General features: G+C 37.5%; 1 long non-coding RNA gene across 1 annotated transcript; it reads left to right on the forward strand.

Moving 5' to 3' along the window:
- The first annotated feature begins 3,342 nt into the window (after nt 1–3,342).
- LOC102076995 (uncharacterized) lies at nt 3,343–19,076 on the forward strand. Its single transcript, XR_269134.3, has 3 exons — nt 3,343–3,555; nt 18,702–18,765; nt 18,868–19,076. It is a non-coding gene; the product is annotated as an uncharacterized LOC102076995 (long non-coding RNA).
- Nucleotides 19,077–19,826: the final 750 nt, after the last annotated feature.

Here is a 19,826-nt window from a genome sequence, read left to right on the forward strand (position 1 = left end):
TCTTGATTAAATCAAACTAAACAGCATAAAGTCAGCAAATAAGACTTCTACAGGAAAACTGTACATTATATTTATTGTTAAAGTTCTGCTGCACTTCCAGTCTTATTTAGGTGCAGTGTTTGGACGTTATTAGCTTTTTCCAAAAGAGGAGACACTAGTTCGTGCAAATGCAAAAGTATCTTAATTACAAGTCTTCTTTGCTTGGCTGTTGAAAGGCCGGAGACAATTAGCAAAGTAATGACAATTCCATTTGGTCAACTCTCACTCCCTAACCCTAACTGTGCTACTTGATATACAAGCAAAACCTGAATGGTAAGTCTTTGGGAGACTGTAAGGTCAAAAGAAGCTTATATCTGTATCTTCCTATACAGTAAATAGATAAAATATATGTATGTATAGAAACCTTTCAACTTTCCATGAGTTCTTTTTCTGTCTGACTTCATTTTTTTGCTGGAGGTCCAGTGAGTCAAGGTAACTTTAGACAACATTATTTTAGACTGCAAGTAGGCTGCCAGGACTGATAAATTGCTTTAGGAACTCTTGTGGCCAATAGTTATGTCTCTTTTTTCTTTGGTATCGTAATGTCTCGCCATGACATAACCCTGTTCCTAAAGAAACAGAGTAGATGACGTTTCAGGTTTCGACTGGGTTTGTCTCTTCATGGCCAAATGTTCTGTCTGCAAACCCTCGCCTTTAGGTGATGTGGAAATGTAATTATGTTACTTTTCTACAGCACTTTCCAGCTGGGACCCTGGCTGTAAAAATTAATTAGCACTTTCAAAACGCCAAGCCTGTGACACCATAATGAGTACAGTGACAGGCAAAGAGTCACTGCCAACAACAGCAGGCAGGCACAGTTTACAGAAACCTCCAGAGATCTCCAGAGCAACTAAGAGAGAACCCAGCTGAATGCCTGGAGACTGCTAGCTGTTTCCACTAAAAACTTGCCAAAAGCACCAGTGAAACATTTTAACAAACTGGCTGAGAATTTAAACAAAAAGATCAATACATTTTTCATATTTTAAAAATATCAGTTACACAGATATTAGACAATATCAATAGATACCTGGAGGGACCCTCCAGGTATCTATTGACTATTTGACTGAAAAGTTAAAGAGTAGAGCTTAAACGATCACAGAAGATCTAGTGTCCATGCAGGTACAACAGAGATCGTTTTGGAGATCCTTGGACTGTGTTTAAACTGCTTTCATAGTCTGTATCAGATGTGTCTGGACTATCTAAACATGTTAAATCAAGTTCTGTGTTTATTGTAATAGACATGGTGAGTTTTGATCAGCACCGGAAGCAGTTAAAAACATAATCTTCTCAGACTGTAGTGATCCAGACCTGTCACTGTGTGCCCACCAAAACTGGGCCCACAACAGGACCATAACCAGCCTCATCATCAAACTTCCATCTTTCCTTAATGAGAGGCAAAAAGAGAACCTTTATACTGCTGGGCGGCTGTATTCCATCTTTTTAAATAAATACAAACTAAACAAATATAACCCAGTCTCGGCTGGAAGAAACAGAACAGCCTGTTATGCCACCATCCGGCCAAAAATGAAGATGAATCAGTGAATATAAACAAAAACAAAACATCCCACCTTCGAATGAAACACTCTTGTTCGTCATTGGCTTCATGCAGCTACACATTTACTTCTTGGTACTCATCAGTTATTACTTTAATATACTTATAATATACTTAATATACCTTAAACCTGTTTCTGTGGCATATTCCTAAAATGAAATGTAATTGGATACAGAGTTGTAAATTCTAAGTATCTTTTGAATCTGGGGGCATGTTTTAGCCCCATGAGATAGCAAAAACTGGGTCACACAGACAAACACATTCACACACATTCACACACAATATAAATGATGCCCCTGTGCTTGAAAAAACAAGCAGGTTCCATGCAGGATCTCAGAGCTCTGATTGGAGAAACACAAAACCAGCCAACAGAAAAACACACAGCCGCAATTAGCAACAGAAAAACCATTTATCCCAGCGTGAATGTAAACATATAGAGACAGGCTGCTGATAAATAGAGGGAGCGGGAACGAGAGGAAGGGTTGGAGGTGAAAGAGCCAGGAAGCAGAAAAATGATCTGGATTAAATAAACCAAAGAATGTTTGGTTATGTATGCGTGTAAGCATGTGTGTACGTATGTGTATGTTTGTTTGTTTGTTTTTGTTTTTCAGTTTTACAAAAAAACAAGTAAAAGGCCTACAGTGCCATCTAATTTTATTTTTTCATATTTATTTATTTATTTATTTATTATTTTGTCTAAAACTATAGGTGAGTCCAGGTGTTTGTTTTTTTTGCTGACCATAAATATTACATAAAATCTAATATTGACGGTTCAAACCCTAAAACCTATAAATATTAGAAGGAATTAGTATGCTAATTTTTTTGTTGTTGTTTTTTTGCAATTCACTTATTAACCACCAGGTGATGCCAAAACCTCGGGACAAATAAATGACACTTCCCAGGCCAGACATAGTACGTTATTCAGTGTTCCTTTTGTAAGTATTGGGCTTCCAAAAATGAATCTTACCACTCTTAAAATTACTCCAGAAACTTACTTGGGTATTTTCCTATAAGTCATACTTGGTTTTTAAGGAATTTTCAGAAAATTTTAATTTCAGGAACCTGGAGAAACGATGGTGAAAGGTACCATTTCTCTCTATTGTATGAAGTCTGTGTAATAAGCATATTAATAGCATATTAATTGCGTGAAATTTGGATTAGAATAGTAAAGTCACATCAAAGCACAGCCTTGTGTCCCAACATTAGGTAAGCAGAGCTTCCAAAATTGTGCCCTGCGGCTTAGCCTTGTGCCTTATGCTCTGGACATGAATAGGCAAAATAGCTGAATTTGTTTGTCTTTTTTTGCTCCATTAGTACAATTTCATTTTTAGTTGTTTTATGCCCTAAAAAGCTTTCAAAAATCTGGACGAATGGTAGGAAATTCTATAGAAAATACATACATATAAATTGTACACATCAAAGGTTGCAGTTACTAGTACGAAGAATAAACAAAAATTGTGACCGGGAAGGGGGGGAGGGAGGGGTTGGAACATTTCCTTGTGTGGAGAAATGCCAGAACTCACTAAAAGAAAAAAGAAAAGAGATCTGTCTGGAGAAACGATGGTGAAAGCTACCTGTCAAGGCTTCAGCAGGACCCAGAAAGTCAACAGCTATCACCTCAAGTTTGTCATTCATTGGGAGAGGTTGGTTAATTTTATCATGTTGCCATGGAAGCTGAAGAAACACTTGGAAACCAAACCTCCCTTTATCTTGAAAATATTTGGCTCCATTCAAATGACTGCTGAATTTAAACCAGAGGTAGCAAGAATGTTTGTTCCACTGTGTGAAAATGCAGAGTTTACTGTAAAAAAGAAAATGAATCTTATGTCAGATGACAAAAGAAATTATTGCATAGAAGTGACCAGAGGTTTGGTTTGAAATTTTGGCCTTCATTTTGGTGTGCTGCTTAAGAGAGGTCTGGTACGTCATCAACTGCAAGACTGTGAACTGTACAAAGTATAATTGTGAGTATAACTTAATATCATATATAACCTTTGACAAGCATTTCAATGTGTCTGTATGTGTAGAGAAGAGTGTTTTATGGAAAAGTAGTAAAAAAGTCTTGTGATGTTGTTACCATGACATTGCTACATGGCGCCTCAGTCTGCTTTGATCCAGTGGTTGCCAGAGCTTCTCAATGATTGTCACAGTGGCATTCACACTCGTATTTTCACACATACACACACACACACACACAGTTGTGTGAATGGTTGTCTGTTCTGCTTGTCTAAACAATAACCATAGGGTATCCGGGACAAAAGGGAAGTGACAGGCCTTTCTGATTGGTCATGGCAGACTTTGACTGACATGTGATGGCAGCTTGGTGTTGGAGCGTGTGTGGGAGCTGTGCTACCTCACAGTGAAGTTTGGTGTGTGTGTGTGTGTGTGTGTGTGTGTGTGTGTGTGTATTGGGACTGAGAACTCTGAAGATAACTACATTTCTCTGTCAAATCACTTTTAAGGTGAAGTTAGAATTAATCTGGTACTTTTGGTATTAAACAGTAGTACACATTTAATGTGTACTGCTGTACCTAATTATGTGTTAAAAGCACACAAAATTAATTAAAAGCTATCAACAGAACATTGCAATGACTTTTTATCTGAACTATCTAACTACTGTGTTGAAGAGGTATCAGCACACTTTGGGGTATGATTTGTTGTGGGGAATGGGGGAGGGGATTTCCTGGGGGATTTCCCAAGAAATCCTGATGGTGCAGCTGCTGTAATGGGTTGGAGAGACAGGAACAGTGCTTACTGAGAGATCAACCCTAACCTTGCCATCATTCACTGCATCATTTACAAGTTAGAGCTTGCAGTCAGTGATGCTGTAGAACAAGTTAGTTCACAGCTTTATTAAATCTCACACTCCCTGACTTTGCTGATGAGCTCAATAAATGTAACTGAATTCCCTCCTTCTCTGTTTGGACATTGGCAGATGTGGGTAATAGAGGAGACACACTACAGAAGACACTCCAAACAACAACAACAACAACAACGGTTAAGAACAGGGTTGGAAACTGTTCCATAAACTGGAATGATAAAAGCTGTTGTAACAATAGTTGAATGTCTGACTTGACAGAACTTACATGACTGCTAACTTTTTGCAAAAGTCTTTTTTTGGCGTGTCATTCAGTTAAAACAAAATCAGTGCGTGTCATTATCTCACTGTGCCACACTGTTAACTGGGGAAGCTCAGGTTAAGTATTGATTTTTGTCTGACAGGGGTGGAAACTCTTTCTTAAACAACTCGTGGAAGAAAACATTTTACATGAATTTTCCAGGGGGTAATTATAAAAAGTACACTTGATTGAAAATACACCACATCATAAATACTTCTACTCAGGAGGGCAAACTGATCCCAGCTGAATAAGGAAAAATAATCTAGCGCTGATATGCTGTCATGTCCACAGCTGTTTGTGTTCACAAGCAAGAATAATATTGGGTTGTCTAACTTTTCAAATTTGTCTTTTGCTCTCCTCCAGCCACCTTGACTGGTGGTTGGAGGAGGGAAATCAAGTATATACAATCCTGAGGGTTGGTGTGTATGTCTTCTTCTCCAAACTCATCTCTTCTACCAGAGGCCTGAGAGGATGAGGGCTCTGTGCAGTATCCACTCGTATGGCTGTTCAGAATTTAACATGTAATCTTGACATAACAAAAGGATGAAGAGGATGATGATGTACAATCAAGATAAAATAATAACTTTATTTACATAGTACTTTTCTAAACAAAGTACAATTAAAAACATTTGAAAACATTTGACATGTAAGAATATTATAAACTATACAGAAACATAAACAGAAATCTGAGCATGCCCACATGATGATGATGATGATGATAGTGTGTGTGTGTGTGTGTGTGTGTGTGTGTGTGTGTGTGCGCGCGTCTGTGTGCGTGTGTAATTTATGTGGGTAATACAGCTAATTACAACCACTTGTTAATGGCTGAGGTCTGCATCTCATCTCATGCAGTTTTACACACTTGCACACACACACACACACACACACACACACACACACACACACACACACACACACACACACCACTGCAAGTCATTATTCTCTTCATAAATGTGAAGCCAATCAACCTACAACACAGAAGTATACGTGGCATACACACCCACATAGAGACACACACAAATATGCACCATCGTGTTCAAGCTAATCATGAGCCAGTGTTCATTTATAATCAATCTCAGTCACCTGACAGTAGCTGTAAATAAAACGAACTGTGTGTGTTTGTGTTATTTCGTATCCATCAATTTGACTGTGTTGCAGTCCACATACCTTGATTTACCCACTCGATCCGTATGAGTGTTTGTGCATTTGTGTGTTACACCCTCTGATTGGTTGTAATGTTTAACACATGGCTGTAATGGTGAAGTGCACCCCTTCAACACTCACACACACAAACTCACACAGTTTCTGTTTGTTGACTTCCACACAGTTTTGTTAAATGCCTTGCATAATGTTTGAAAAACTTACCAAGGGCATTTGACAGAACTCATTGAATGATAGTTAAAGAAAGTCACTATATTCTTAGCATTTTGTAGTTAACAACAGATGCCAGTTCTGCCCCTCTTTTATCCATACAAAGTTAAACTTGAAAATAGAAATCTAAAAATCAATATGTATTCATACCAGTTGCAATGCCAGCTAAAATACGGTCTTCAAAAATATCTTTCAAGATCATTCCAGATGACACTTGTCCTCACCCCACAAACAGCATATTGCTACCCCTCCCTGAGCCTGTTGTAAGGTATTTTCCTTACAATATAAAGCACCTTCAGGTAGCTGTTGTTGTGATTTGATACTATATAAATAAAACTTAATTGAATTGAATTAATGACTCATAGATACCCTGTGAATATGGTATGTGCGCTCTGCTCATGATTTACATTTTATTTATTCTCTTGTTACTCTCTTCTTCGCTTTAAGAAGTACATACACTTATATGTCACATGGTCGCTAGTCTTCATTGGATTGCATCAATGTGGCCATTATCTCTCATGTGAAGTTACTTCTTTCTGATACATGAATGTTTTTTTTAATATTTATATATAAACAGTTACATATTATATGCATTCTATGTAACATAGTATAAATGGTGGAGGTCTTTGGAACAAATGTATAAATTATGACAAAGATAACCACAACTGGTACACATTATTTACTGCTACATTACTAATTTAAAAAGAGGAGGAGGATTTTTTTCCTTCTTTCTTGCGTGCCTCCAATTTCTCCTCCATCTATTCATTCCCAGATGGACAGATTGTCTCAGCGCTTACCCTCAGATCACCTTTGATCTGGAAGTGCTGTGATTGGTCCAAAGGTCATTCAGCTTTCTTCTCATTGGTTTAGAGGTTATTCAATTGGCCTTTGTAGGTCCCACCCCCATCCATCACTATCACCACGGCTTCTGTTGACACCGTTATTAAACGTCAGTGTGTGAATGTATGTATGTGTGTATCTTGTTTCCTGAATGTCTTTATGCTTGATAATTGCTTATGTTTTATGTAGGTAAAAACAATGTGCTGTCTTTCTAAATTCAGTCCAATCTGTAGTATAGCCCAGATGACCTACCTGATTTTATAAAAATCAGTGAATCAGGACACTGTCAAAATTTCACATTTTTCCTTTAATTTATAAATAAGTAAGTAAATTACATAAATTGCAGATAAATTGTTTTTCCTTACAGTACATTTCGAATATTTACAACAACATGCATTTGTTTACATGTGTACAGTTATTTTGTTAAATCTCATTTATGTCAGGAAACATTTGAGTAAAATATTGTTTTTCATCATTTTGGAAAAGATAGTGCATAGTGGTTTTTGCCCATCTAGATATTTTCACATGTGGATGGTTTGACCAGGCACAGTATGGTGCTCAGTCTTGATACAAATATAGAAGTTCTACATTTAAAAATGTTCTCTCATAAAACCATTGGTAATAATTACCCAACGCTGTTAGGTGAAGAGGTATTCTGTTTCTGTATAGGTGAAGCATTAGCCGGGTGCAAGGACAAGCTAGCATCAGCAAAAACAGTGATGAAATATGACTGTCCTGTTTTATTATGTTGTTCTATTGTATGTATTGTATGTCATATATGGTATACAAAACAGAGGGACTAGCATGCTGTATGACTGAGTATAAAGCAAATGTCACTATAATGGCAAAGCTGTCTTTTACATGACAAAGTTTCCAAGTCAAAGTACATGTTGCATAGCTGAATTATAGCTAGCTATATAGCCCCCCGCACCCACAGGATATAGTGATAAAACTGATGCTAATTTTGAGGTTTGAAAAGAGAACTTTAGAAACCAACAGATGACCGTGGTAGCTATGTCTTTCTTTTATACTCTCTGTGGCTGACTCAGTTTCTGTATTCTGTATTGATATATCAATTGTCTCAAAGCTGGTCTAAGTTTAACTCCACTTTGCAACACTAACATCATTTCACCTGCTACAAGTAATAATAATAACAAGTAATAAAACATTTTTTCCTTTTTTTAGGTAAGGTTAGATCCAATTCAGGAAACTGGCAGCTTAATACATTAAAAAATGGCACAATTCATATTGAGCTGAAGAGTCATTTCTCCAGTCAAGTTCAGCAGCACCGTTTTAGTTACGACTGTAGTTTCAGCCAGTTGTGAAATACTGTATACTCTCCATTCCAGTTCACTCCATAAATTGTGGGCAAATTGCAGCTTCATGTCACCATCAACCTTAACTTCATGAAATCAGATAGCAGAGCAAACATATACTGCTGAGAGAGGAAAGAAGCAGCCTGCTCTCTCTGCTTCCAAACTGGGCTGCATTCTGGGAATTAACAGCTAATTAAACTGGCGACCTTCTGTCTGTGTGTACGATCATTTTGCACGTGAGTGTGAATACATACAGAAATGACTGTACTCCCTCTTTGTTTGCATGTGTTCTAGAATATATTGTCTTAGACTGTGTATTAGTTTGTGTTTATTGTGCCTACTATAGAAAAACAGGTGATTTTTTACCTGGGGCTGAGTTAACTCAAGGGGTGCAAAGATATAATAAATATGAATAGCGTCTTTAAACTTCAAAGCTTTTCATATTTGCTATGTTCCAACACATCTTAATAAGGATTCAATCCTTTTTTTTAACCTACTCACAATAGCAAAGGAATTATTTTTAATGTTTAATAATATTTGTAAGATTTTTTTTTAAAGAAGAAGCTGAATTCTCCCATGCACATACTGCCTAGGGGAAGTATGTATAAATAGTATAATAGAAATAGAAATAGTTGCAGCACAGAACCCTGAGGAACCTTAGTGTTTGACGAAGACTCCCCCTTTACAAGGAAAAAATGTCTTTTAGTTTATTAGATAGATCTCAGCCTTTGAGACACTTCACTTGAGTCTATTGGGCGTTTATATAAAATAACAATCAACTGTCAGAAGGAAAATCTAATGAATGGATCGAAAGAATTTCCTGTCCCCTGAGGAAAGGATGATGTTGTGACAGTGTCGAGCCATAGATCTAGGAAAGGCTAGATGAATATTCTGAAGCAGTGAAAATCTATAATTTTTGAAATGGGGGAAGTATAGAACCACCAACAGTTTTCCTACCAGCCAAACTGCTGGGAATGAAGTGCTTTGTTCAGAAGGGAAATAAAACAATTAGTTCCCTTCCTTTCAGTTTAGTTCAATTCAGTTTTATTTATATAGTGTCAGATCATAAGAACAGTTGCCTCAAGGTGCTTTACAATATAAAGCACTTTGAGGCAACTATTCTATCTACCATTATAGAGAGAAAACCCCAACAATCAGATAACCAGCCAGGAGCAAGTATTCGGCAACAGTGCAGAAAACTCTCTTTTAATCTCCATCAGATCTAAGGGAGGGTTTGAAAATATGTTCTTTCTTTCTGGTCCCTTTCAGCATTTTGGATCAACTGAAAGCTTGTCAGGGTTTTTTAGGACATCCTAATAACAATTAATTACAGTAGTCCAGCCTAGAAGTAATAAATGCATGAACTAATTTTTCAGCGTCACACTGAGACAGGACGTTTCTAATTTTAGAGATGTTGCACAAATGGAAGAAGGCAGTCCTACAAATTTGTTTAATATGTGCACTGAAGGACATATTCGGCTAAAACAAAGATTCCTCATAATGTTACCAATGCCAAGGTGATTATACCATGTTTCTACGATTTGGTAGGGCAGAGTACAATAACCTCAGTTTTATCTGAATTTAGAAGCAGGAAATTAGAGGTCATTCAGCCCTTTATGCCTTTAAGATGTTCCTGCAATATAACTAATTGGTGTATGTCATCTGGCCTCATGGATAAATAAAGCTGGGTAATAATGCCTAAGGGAAGCATGTATGATATAAATAGAAATGATCGCAGCACAGAACCCTGACAAATTCCATAATGTTTGAAGAAGACTCCTCGTATCCAAGAAAAAAAAACGTCTGGTAGATAGATCTGATTCAAACGACTGCAGTGCAGTACCTTTAATGCCTATGGCATGTTCTGATCTCTGTAATAAAATATTGTGGTCAACAGTAGCGAACGTTTCACTGAGGTCTAGTAAGACAAGCACAGAGAGGAGTCCACTGTTAGAGGCCATAAGAAGATCAGTTCTATCTTCACTAAAGCTGTTTCTGTGCTGTGATGAGCTCTGAAATCTGTCTGAAAACCATAAAACATTCCTCTGCAGATGATTAGTTAGCTCTTTTACAACTACTCTTTGAAAAAGAGTAGTTGTATATTGGCTAAGACAACTCGGTCAAGTGACGGCTTTTTAAACAATGTTATAATTGCTACTAAAAAGGAATCACGCAGATGGACCTGCAAATAACTTTTTATTTTAAGCAGAAAAAAGGAAAAAATCAGAAGAAAAAAAAGATGCCCTTAGTCTGTCATTACTGCCAAAAAATAAAGTGAAGGATCGGACTATTCAGATTGTATTTGGAAGAAAAAAGGATTAAACAAATCTAAACAGCACCAATATTAGAACATTAGAAAGGGTCTGAATCTTTCAAAATGCAAAGTATAATGTATGGGGTAGCAAAGTATTCAGAGAAAAAGGGGGCAATGGGGAGCCTGGGAGAGGGGATCAGATGAATAGAAGAAAACAAAACACTATCATCTTTTAACCTTTGATGTGATCAAAAGCCTAACAAGTCTGAGTTGTAGAGGACGTAGCTGGAATGTGTTTAAACGAACAAATAGTAAATTTCTGGTTGGAATCAAAATTATGTATAAAAGATGGATTTTTTTTATCCACCATGATGCCACTCACAGTTTTGGACTCACCATCACATAACACACATTTCTGCTTATTAGTCTGCTAATACTAGTAAAAGTATTAGCAGACTATTGCTTAGGCAAGCCATTAGGCATTAAGCATATAGCTGATAATATTTCATTTAAAATATTATGACCAAGATTTATAAAATAGCCTTAATTCTTTATTCAATATGACCTTAAATGAGTAACTGAACATAGAAGTGTTTATAGAGCTCAAGTCAGAGAGCTGCTGCCCATAGACTTATAGGACCAGATGTCTTTAATAGCCACACCCACAGTTATAACCTTTTGATGGCCATTAAAAAAATTGCAGGTTTAAGACACTTTACTTTTCAGACCTGGATGTTTTTTCTATATTTTATACTGTCTCTGGGACAGACAGCTAAATGTAGCTGTAAAGGTGTCATTTTAGAACATGTCAGTGACACAACTTCATTTAATACATTGTTACTATAAAATAGTTCACTGAAGCTAGAGGTTTAAAGAGTAGAGCTTTAAGAAGCCATGGTGCTCTTTTCTAAAACAAAGCAATGGGCACACATGCTCAAAAGGATGTTGCATAGTAGTACAGAATCAATACGTCCATTGAATCTGCTTATCACACTCACACACCCACGCCACCCTATCATTGTCACCATAACATGAAGCTAATCCATTAACGTGTCACTATCAGAACTGATAGGTTTGTGTGAGAAAGTGTGAGAGCATGTGTGTCCGTGTGTGTTTATCAGCAGTTGCTATCACCTTAAATTCTACAACCTGATTTGGATCCCATAAATTTCATTTCTATTCTTTTCATCAGTAGCCCCTTCAACTGGGGTTTGGTGTGTGGAAATATGCCAAAAGAGATCAAGAATAAACCCAACCCTGAGGTAACATGTCATCCGTGCATAGGTGCTATCAGTGATTATCTGTCCAGTCCACATTGTCTCTGGCTTCAACACATTCTGACTGGCAGCTTGTTTTGGTAGAGATGTGGTGCTGAACAGTGAGGCAGCACCCAACCTCTTCTTAGCATACAGCTATAAATGACTTTTGACACATATACTGTGTAATGTTGAGATATTTTAAGTGAAATACCTATTTGACTTAAGTGGACATTTTGATTTATAATGAGTGGACACTGTCAGATTCATTAATCACCTACTTTTCATTGTCTCTCATCAGTTGCAGTAATTAATGTTCCTTTTGGAAAAGGGAATCCCTTCAGGTAGTGAAGTTCAACCGAACTGTAGTCATTCATAAACTGTGGTGTCACATGTAGCCTTATTTAAAAAAAAGATTGTACTGCTGATGTTTGTTAATGTTAATGAATTTTCCCCATGGCCACTCTGAAACTGCGTCGTACATATACAGTAAATGTGATATACAGTACAAAGACGGCAAATTTCAGTAAAAAAAAAATTATGCTAAAGTAGATGTTCTTCTAATGGACACTTCAGACTGGCTCCATAACTTTCACATGTTAAACTACTCAACTGCTCATTTGTATCCATTTGTATACTGGATACTTTGGTTTTGGTGAAGAAATAGATATGAATCAATGGGTTAAATATTTATTATTTAAAACAGTATCTGAATATAAGTCTACAGGTAACTAGTCTGCTAACACTTTGAAAATGAACATTAACTAAGGCTCATGACATGAGTCTTGACTGAAGCATAACTTTCAGCACTATATAAGAAACCTGGATATTCTTTACATCTCTGAAATGACTCTGACAGTGACCTTGGTCTCTGAGACTGGGGTCTGGGTCTGCCTGAAGGATTTCCATCCTCTTTTCTTTGTTTCTTTTGCTGCGTACTTTTGTTTTTCACCATATTTCATGTGTTTGTATAAATTGGTAGTGTTGCCATAATAGAGAATTTCCATTCTGGTTTGCCATAAAATATCTCCATGGGATCCTCCTCTTTCTCTTGGCTGATATGCTCTCACTCACTGCAGCCAATATAAGTGATGGTGAAACAAAACACCAAGCAGAGAAGGGGGAGGAGCCAAGAGTTTAGACGATGTGAGGGGAATAGTGTTTGCATAGACATGTAATTTTTGATGGGAGCAGGAACACAGGGGAGAGAAACTGAGTGTAAATTCACACTAATGTCGATCCAGTGCAATAACAATGTTGATATATATATTATCTGTATTTTGATCAGTCCACCCAGGGGAGAGAGTGGGAGTAAGCTTCAAAATTCAGCCTGAACCAATCTGAGAACTTAGGTTGACTGAACTTATGTAATGAAAATACTAAAGAAGGTTTAAAAAAACACCATTAAATATAGTTAGCCAACCTGAACAATCTGAAATTTTGTCACACATTTTTATGAAACCCCTTTTTATATACAGTATATTATGTTCATTTTATGTCCCCATGAATAGGACATTCTCCATTTTTGCTTGTTTCACATGTCATGTTCAACGTATGTCGACCATACATAACTTCACCAAAATTTGTGTCTGTGATGGAATTTTGTAAATATTGAATGAGGAATTTGAAAAAATAAATGACTCAGGCCTGGCAAAAACCACCCGTAGGCTAGTGACTTCATACAAATAATTTTATTTGTACTGCACTTTTTACTGCATAGCTAATTATTTAATAAGATGTAAATATTCCAGCATACACAGAAAAAGAAAGCAAGAATAGGAGTCATAGTGAGCACTGCTAGTATATTTAGTAGAGTAAATGCTGCGTTCTGGACTAAATGAAGATGGGCTGCGAAAGGGTTTGGCAGAATAGTCCAAGGACAGTCTCTTTCATCGAACTGACCAGTTGTAATTGTGGACCAAATTAGTGATATGGTTAGCTGTAAATACACATGTATTAATGTCCTAGATTTCCTGTTATAATTTTTTTTTTTTACAAAGAAAGCAGTGACTAAGACTTTTGTCACTGCTTTCCCAGTCAATACAAGCAATTGAAGCATTGAAAGGAAAAACAAGAAGTACTGGAGGTCTTAGTAGATTTTGATTAGTTAAACACTGGACTTTTAACACAGAGATACAAATTACTGTCTGCTGACCAAGTGGTATATTCATCTCCTCTGCTCCATAATTAACCGATGTAACGTCAACTGTAGAAGCCCACTTTAGTGAGTAAAACACATGAATATGTCCATTCTGTCTGAGTGTGTTATTTCACACCGCTTCTCTTTCTCTGACCCTTTTTTTTCCCTACTCTCCGTCTACTCTTAGTATGTCACCAGCTTCCCACAATACTGGAGCTAGAGGGGGTGCATGATGACCACAGTGCATTACTTTCACGGCTCCACGCATCATTTTAGTGTCACATTCATCTATTTGTTGTGTGTGTGTGTGTGTGTGTGTGTGTGTCAGGTGGTACCTAGCCAGACCAGACCCTACTGGCCCTATGTCCCCTGACACACACAGACACACACACACACAGAGCTGTGCCAGCTGCTCTCCTCTTCTACAGGGAATTGAATACACTTCTACCACCAGCTGAGATCACAGAGAGAGAGAGAGAGAGCATCTGTTCTTGAAGAGGGAAACTTAGGGTCTGTAATGTGTATGTGTGTGTTTCTGTGTGCACGTGCACTTGTGGTCATTGTTATTCGTAGGACTGTGCTTATGTCCCCATGTGCATGGACCTGTGCGTTTAAGTGTGTGTGTAGGTGTGCGTGTGTGTCTCTGCGTTAGTGTGAGGCTGTTCCAAAGGGTTACTTTGATTAATGCCCACCCTGCTTTCATTCCACTTTGCCTCAGAACAGAGAAAAAGCAAAACACAAAGAAAAACAGAGAGAGAGAGAGGGCTGGTGGGGTGGGGTGGGGTGGGGTTAACAGCTCCTTATGCTCTGTTTCCCCCTCTTCCCCCACCCTTTCTTCTTTTCATGTGATCCTCACTTTCTGTCAGAGCTGATTGATAGTCGAGACAATGATTGGACAGACGTACAGAGAGAAAGAGAGAGGAAGGGAAAAGGGGTGGATAAAAATAGAGAAGAAAGACGGGAGGTGGAGTTAAAGTGAGAGAGTGAGAGAAAGAGTGAGAAATTCAGTCAACCAATCATGTTCCAGGAAAAGGGCTGCTTTACCAATGGTGGTGAAGAGAGAATGGTCGAGCAAGAAGAGGGTGGACCTTGATCGCCCTCTGATAGACAAAGAATCGAAGCGAGAGAGGAGGGAGGGGGAGAGGAGAGATTTTGTTATTAAGCTTGTCACATATTTAACATCAGTAAATCTCTCACTGTGTTTTGATTGTTTCACTGTGTGTGTGTGTGTGTGTGTGTGTGTGTGTGTGTGTGTGTGTGTGTGTGTGTGTGTGTGTGTGTGTAATAAACTTATTCAAAGGGCATATTATGTTTGTAACAGAAGTATGCTATTACAATGAGCATGCATCATATGTCTTAAGGTGGTAAACACAGATACACATGCTTTAGTCGTGGTTACAGAGCTGTACTGTGACTGAAACACTGCTCGTGTTATGTCTGCTGACATCCACCTGTACACAGACTGATCATGTTTTACATTATAAATGGCATTCTCAATTCTAAATAAATAATACAAATATTATATATTAATAAATAATATAAATAATTAAAGGAATTGCAGATTATGGCTACTTGTTATGATCAGAATTAAATAAATGGGTTATTTTAAAATATAAATAAAGAATTAATTACACTTCAGATATAGTTAATGTTCATTATGAATATATAAGATAAGAATCATAATTATATGTAAATTATGATTTTATAATTAGAAATAATTACAAGTATAAATATTAATAATTTTGCTTATGCATATAAGTCTGTATGGGCAGAATGTTGGTATAACAATAACTTGATGATAACACTAACAGCACACAAATAATAAACAGATAATTAACTAAAAAAATTTAGAAATGAATTACAGTTTCACTTTTTAAACAAAGGCATGTTATTTTTTACCTACCAATGTGCTAGAAGTATGACTTCATACAGAAATTGGACAGATTTAGATGTAGAAAAAATTTTTTAGAAATAAGAAAAGTGATTATTAGATTTAGATTTTTTTCCATTTTTTTAGTTTTAAAGACAAAAAATCATAATTACCACAAATTTGGGTCAAATAAAATACAACTAAGTTATTTTTCTACGTGTTTAAAATAAACTACATTTTTTGTGCCGTAAACTTGCTCAAAAAATTCTATTTGGTCAAATTTTTTCTTCTTGACTTGTTTTGGAGCAGATTAAATGGCTCTTTGACCCTGTATAAAATACACAAACACACACACACAACTGCACACACTTCCCAGTGTGCTGTCCTTATTGAATTAGAGAACACATGCAGAGTGGCTTGGCTGAGTGGGAGCAGGAGGGTTGGTGCAGTGACGGCGCCATGCTGCCTGTCTCCCTAACCCTTCCTCTTCTCTCTCTGTCTCACTCTCTCTCCCTCTCACACACACACACACACACACACACACACTCAAAGATGCTAACTCTCTTAGTGTTATAAATACACAGAGACACACACTGGCCAAGCACTGGGGCATACAGAGTTGGCTTTGCTTGGTTAATGTAATTTGGAGGACCAGTTCTGTGTGGAAAGCAGGGATCAAGCAGGGGTTGATGACTGCCTGGGTACATCTACCAGACTTCAACAACCACACATAATGTCAGCAGCTGCTTCTGTCCTTCGATTCATCAACTGAACTGCAAGAAAAATTTGCAAAAACAATTGTATTTTATTGAACTAAACACGAAAAGGCTCATAATCATGAAACAAATGTCTGTATTGTAAGTCCATACTGAACACTAGCACTTCTTAGAAAAACATGTGTGTGACTAAATGGTCAACAAGGATTAAAAATAATGTTATATAAATGTGAGAGTATTTCATTATAGAGTGTTTTTAACTAAGTCCCATTTAACCAAAGAATGCTGTATTATATGCACTTTAAGTGCCTGTGAAGCCAGAGTACCCAGAGGAAACTGATGTAGGCCTGGCGAGAATATGAAAACTCCACTCAGTAATTTTAATTTTTGCTGTGAGACAAAAGTGCAGACCACATGACCACTGTTATAGTAGTTATGTGGTCAGCACTTTTAGTACAATTTGCCCATGACACTGCCGTGACAGAAGCAATCTAGAAACACATACAAACAATGATCTAAAGTAACCTCTCAGTTCTCTGAAAAGGCTGAGAGAAAACATTATTTGATACTTTGAACTGAAAGATGGACAATACTATTGTTTGCTAATTCATCATAACCAAGTAAGCTTCATCTTCAAGCCAAAATCAGAAGTGTTTGCAGCTAACTTATTTTTAAATATTAATATTTTTACAGTTTACCTCGTTTTTTCATAGTACAGGGAATCCTCCCGAGAGGCAATACCTTACTCACAACTATGGATGGACCCATCATACAGTAATTCTTTCATTTCCAATATGATGCAGATGCGTTGGTTTGGGGTTTCTTCCAATACCAAGTACTGATCAAGTATTAGTGTTAAACAAACCTAGCATTTACCCACTCAAATCTTTTTTGTCAGTACCACTATCTCCAAACATAGCAGGTCTTGCTATTGTCTCATAAACCTTCCCTGTCATTCTTGCTGCTATCCTTCTGTCACAAATCACACCTGACACTCGTCACTCCCCACTTCACGCTCTCTGCAATGTCTTCTTTATCTCTTTTGTGCAGTATCCGTTGCTTTATGGTTGACCTCAGGTATTTAAACTGCTTTACCTTCTTGTATGTTCACTTTTACACCTTGCACACATTATATTCATCTGTTATTCCTACTGCACATCTTACTATAGTCTCACTGTCCTCAGACATGTCCTGTGCCAGCCTCACATACTTCTCTGCCACACCTGACTTCCTTATGCTGTTTCAACGACTCTTTTCTCCTTCATTAGTGTCCAACGTCACATATCACTCACTGCTTTAGCCACGTCTCTCTTTGCCTTATGCTGAATCTCCCAGTACTACTGTCTACTTTCTTTGTCTCCATAAGTATCCCACTTTTTCTTTGCTAACCTCTTCCTTTAAATACTTTCCTGTGCTTTCTCATTTGACCACCAGGTCTCCTTGTCCTTCTTCCTTTATCCAAACACCAAGCAACATTTTCCTTCTTAAACTTCCACATTTAATACTTGCCTCTGCCTTCATTCAATCTTTTTCTTGATGTCCAAAATCATGTTACAGACTACAATGCTGCCTGACTGCATTCTTCTCTGCAACCACCTTGCAGTTCTTCTATCTCTTTCAGCTTGGATCTAATACATAAGATGTAGTCCAACTGTGTGCACCATCCTCCACTCTTATACGTTACACTATGTTCACCCGTCTGTGTTCACCACAGCCATTTCCATCCTTTTTGCTAAATCTGTTATAATTTGTCATTTTCTGTTTAACACCATACCTACTCGACACCTCCTCATTACTTCTGTCTATCACTTCATCCAGGTTACTCCAGAATTCCTTTTTCTCTTCTAACTGACATCCAACCTATGGAGCATACATACTGACAGCATTCAACATGATTCCTTCAATTTCCAACTTTAAACTCATGATCCTGTCTGACACTCTATTCACTTCTACAATAATATTCACATATTCTTCCTTCAAAATTACCCCTCCTCCATGTATCTTCCTATGTAGACTATGAAAAAACATCTTGAATCCACCGCCAATTCTCCTGTGTTTCCTTTCCTCCTGGTCTCCTGCACACGCAGTATATCTACATTCTCTCTATCATATCAGTCAGCTCTCCCTCTTTGCCAGTCATAGTCTCTGCATTTAAAGCCCCTACTCTCACCACCCACTTTTGCTCCCACTCTCTATTGCTAACACACCTTGCCCTTCTCCTCTTTCAGTTACAAACTGGACAGCCAACAGTACTGGAGCCAGATGCTGTTAACCCATGCCGGAACTGATCTGGTATATAATATTCATTCTTTATGATCTGTATGTTTGATTTGGTCAAGGTTTTATACCAGATGCATTTCCTCATGCAACACTCCTAATTTATCTGGGCTTCAGGCTGGCACTAGGACCACACAGTCTTGTGCACCAACCCCCGAGATACTGGGGTTCAGTAACCTGCCAAAAGACTGAAGACTGAAGGAGCCCAGAACTGGATCACCAACTTTCCAGCTGTTAGACCTCATGAGCTACACCAACCATAAAGTTTTTAATCATTGAACTATATTTGGACAGCTGTGTTGACTGTGATATGATTTTAACTGTTCTGTTAGTGCTTCTAAATTTACATACACTTTATCTTTAAATCACATTTCTGTGTAACATGTGGAAACATTCTTACCTACAGTTCATGTAAAAAAGGTGTTTATGATAGAGAAATGAGGTCCCTAATACATTTAAAATACATAGCAAACATCTTCCAATGTATTACCACCTTCTGGAGTAATACCAAGATTTTTGTCTAAAGCCCATGAAAGCAAAGTCAGAAGGCAAGCAAAATTATTACTGGGACCACAGAAGGACATGCACTGCAGCACTGAACTGCTTCAGACTAACCAGCAAGGCTGCGTGTAAGAATGCTAATGTCAAATCTAACATTAAGCAGACTTTCACTCTGCCAGCTTGCTAGAATAGAGCATGTGTAATGTCCGCTGAGAAGACTGGAGGTAGTTTGTCATGTGTTCTGTTTCCCTTTTCTAAACCAGGAGAAAACACATATGGGACTATTACGTGCTGCAAGTGAGAGAAGAGAAAGAACAACTTCAGACACTTCTGCACAGGATTCTCCAAACACTAGACCCCATTAACAGTGTGTATGCACAAATCTGTGAAAAGCAAAATCAGATTTCTCAAACAAAAAAGAGAAAAAAATTCACAAAGCTGATAATTATAGCAATTTGTAGTAAATTTTAAAAAAAAGGCAAAGCCATCTTAAACAGCAAGAACAAAACAAAACAACAACAGCAACAAAAAAAGTCATAAAAGCACACAAAACAAACAACAATACCCTGGTAGAA

This window comes from Oreochromis niloticus, linkage group LG4, assembly GCF_001858045.2.
Source record: "Oreochromis niloticus isolate F11D_XX linkage group LG4, O_niloticus_UMD_NMBU, whole genome shotgun sequence".
Classification (NCBI taxonomy): domain Eukaryota; kingdom Metazoa; phylum Chordata; class Actinopteri; order Cichliformes; family Cichlidae; genus Oreochromis; species Oreochromis niloticus.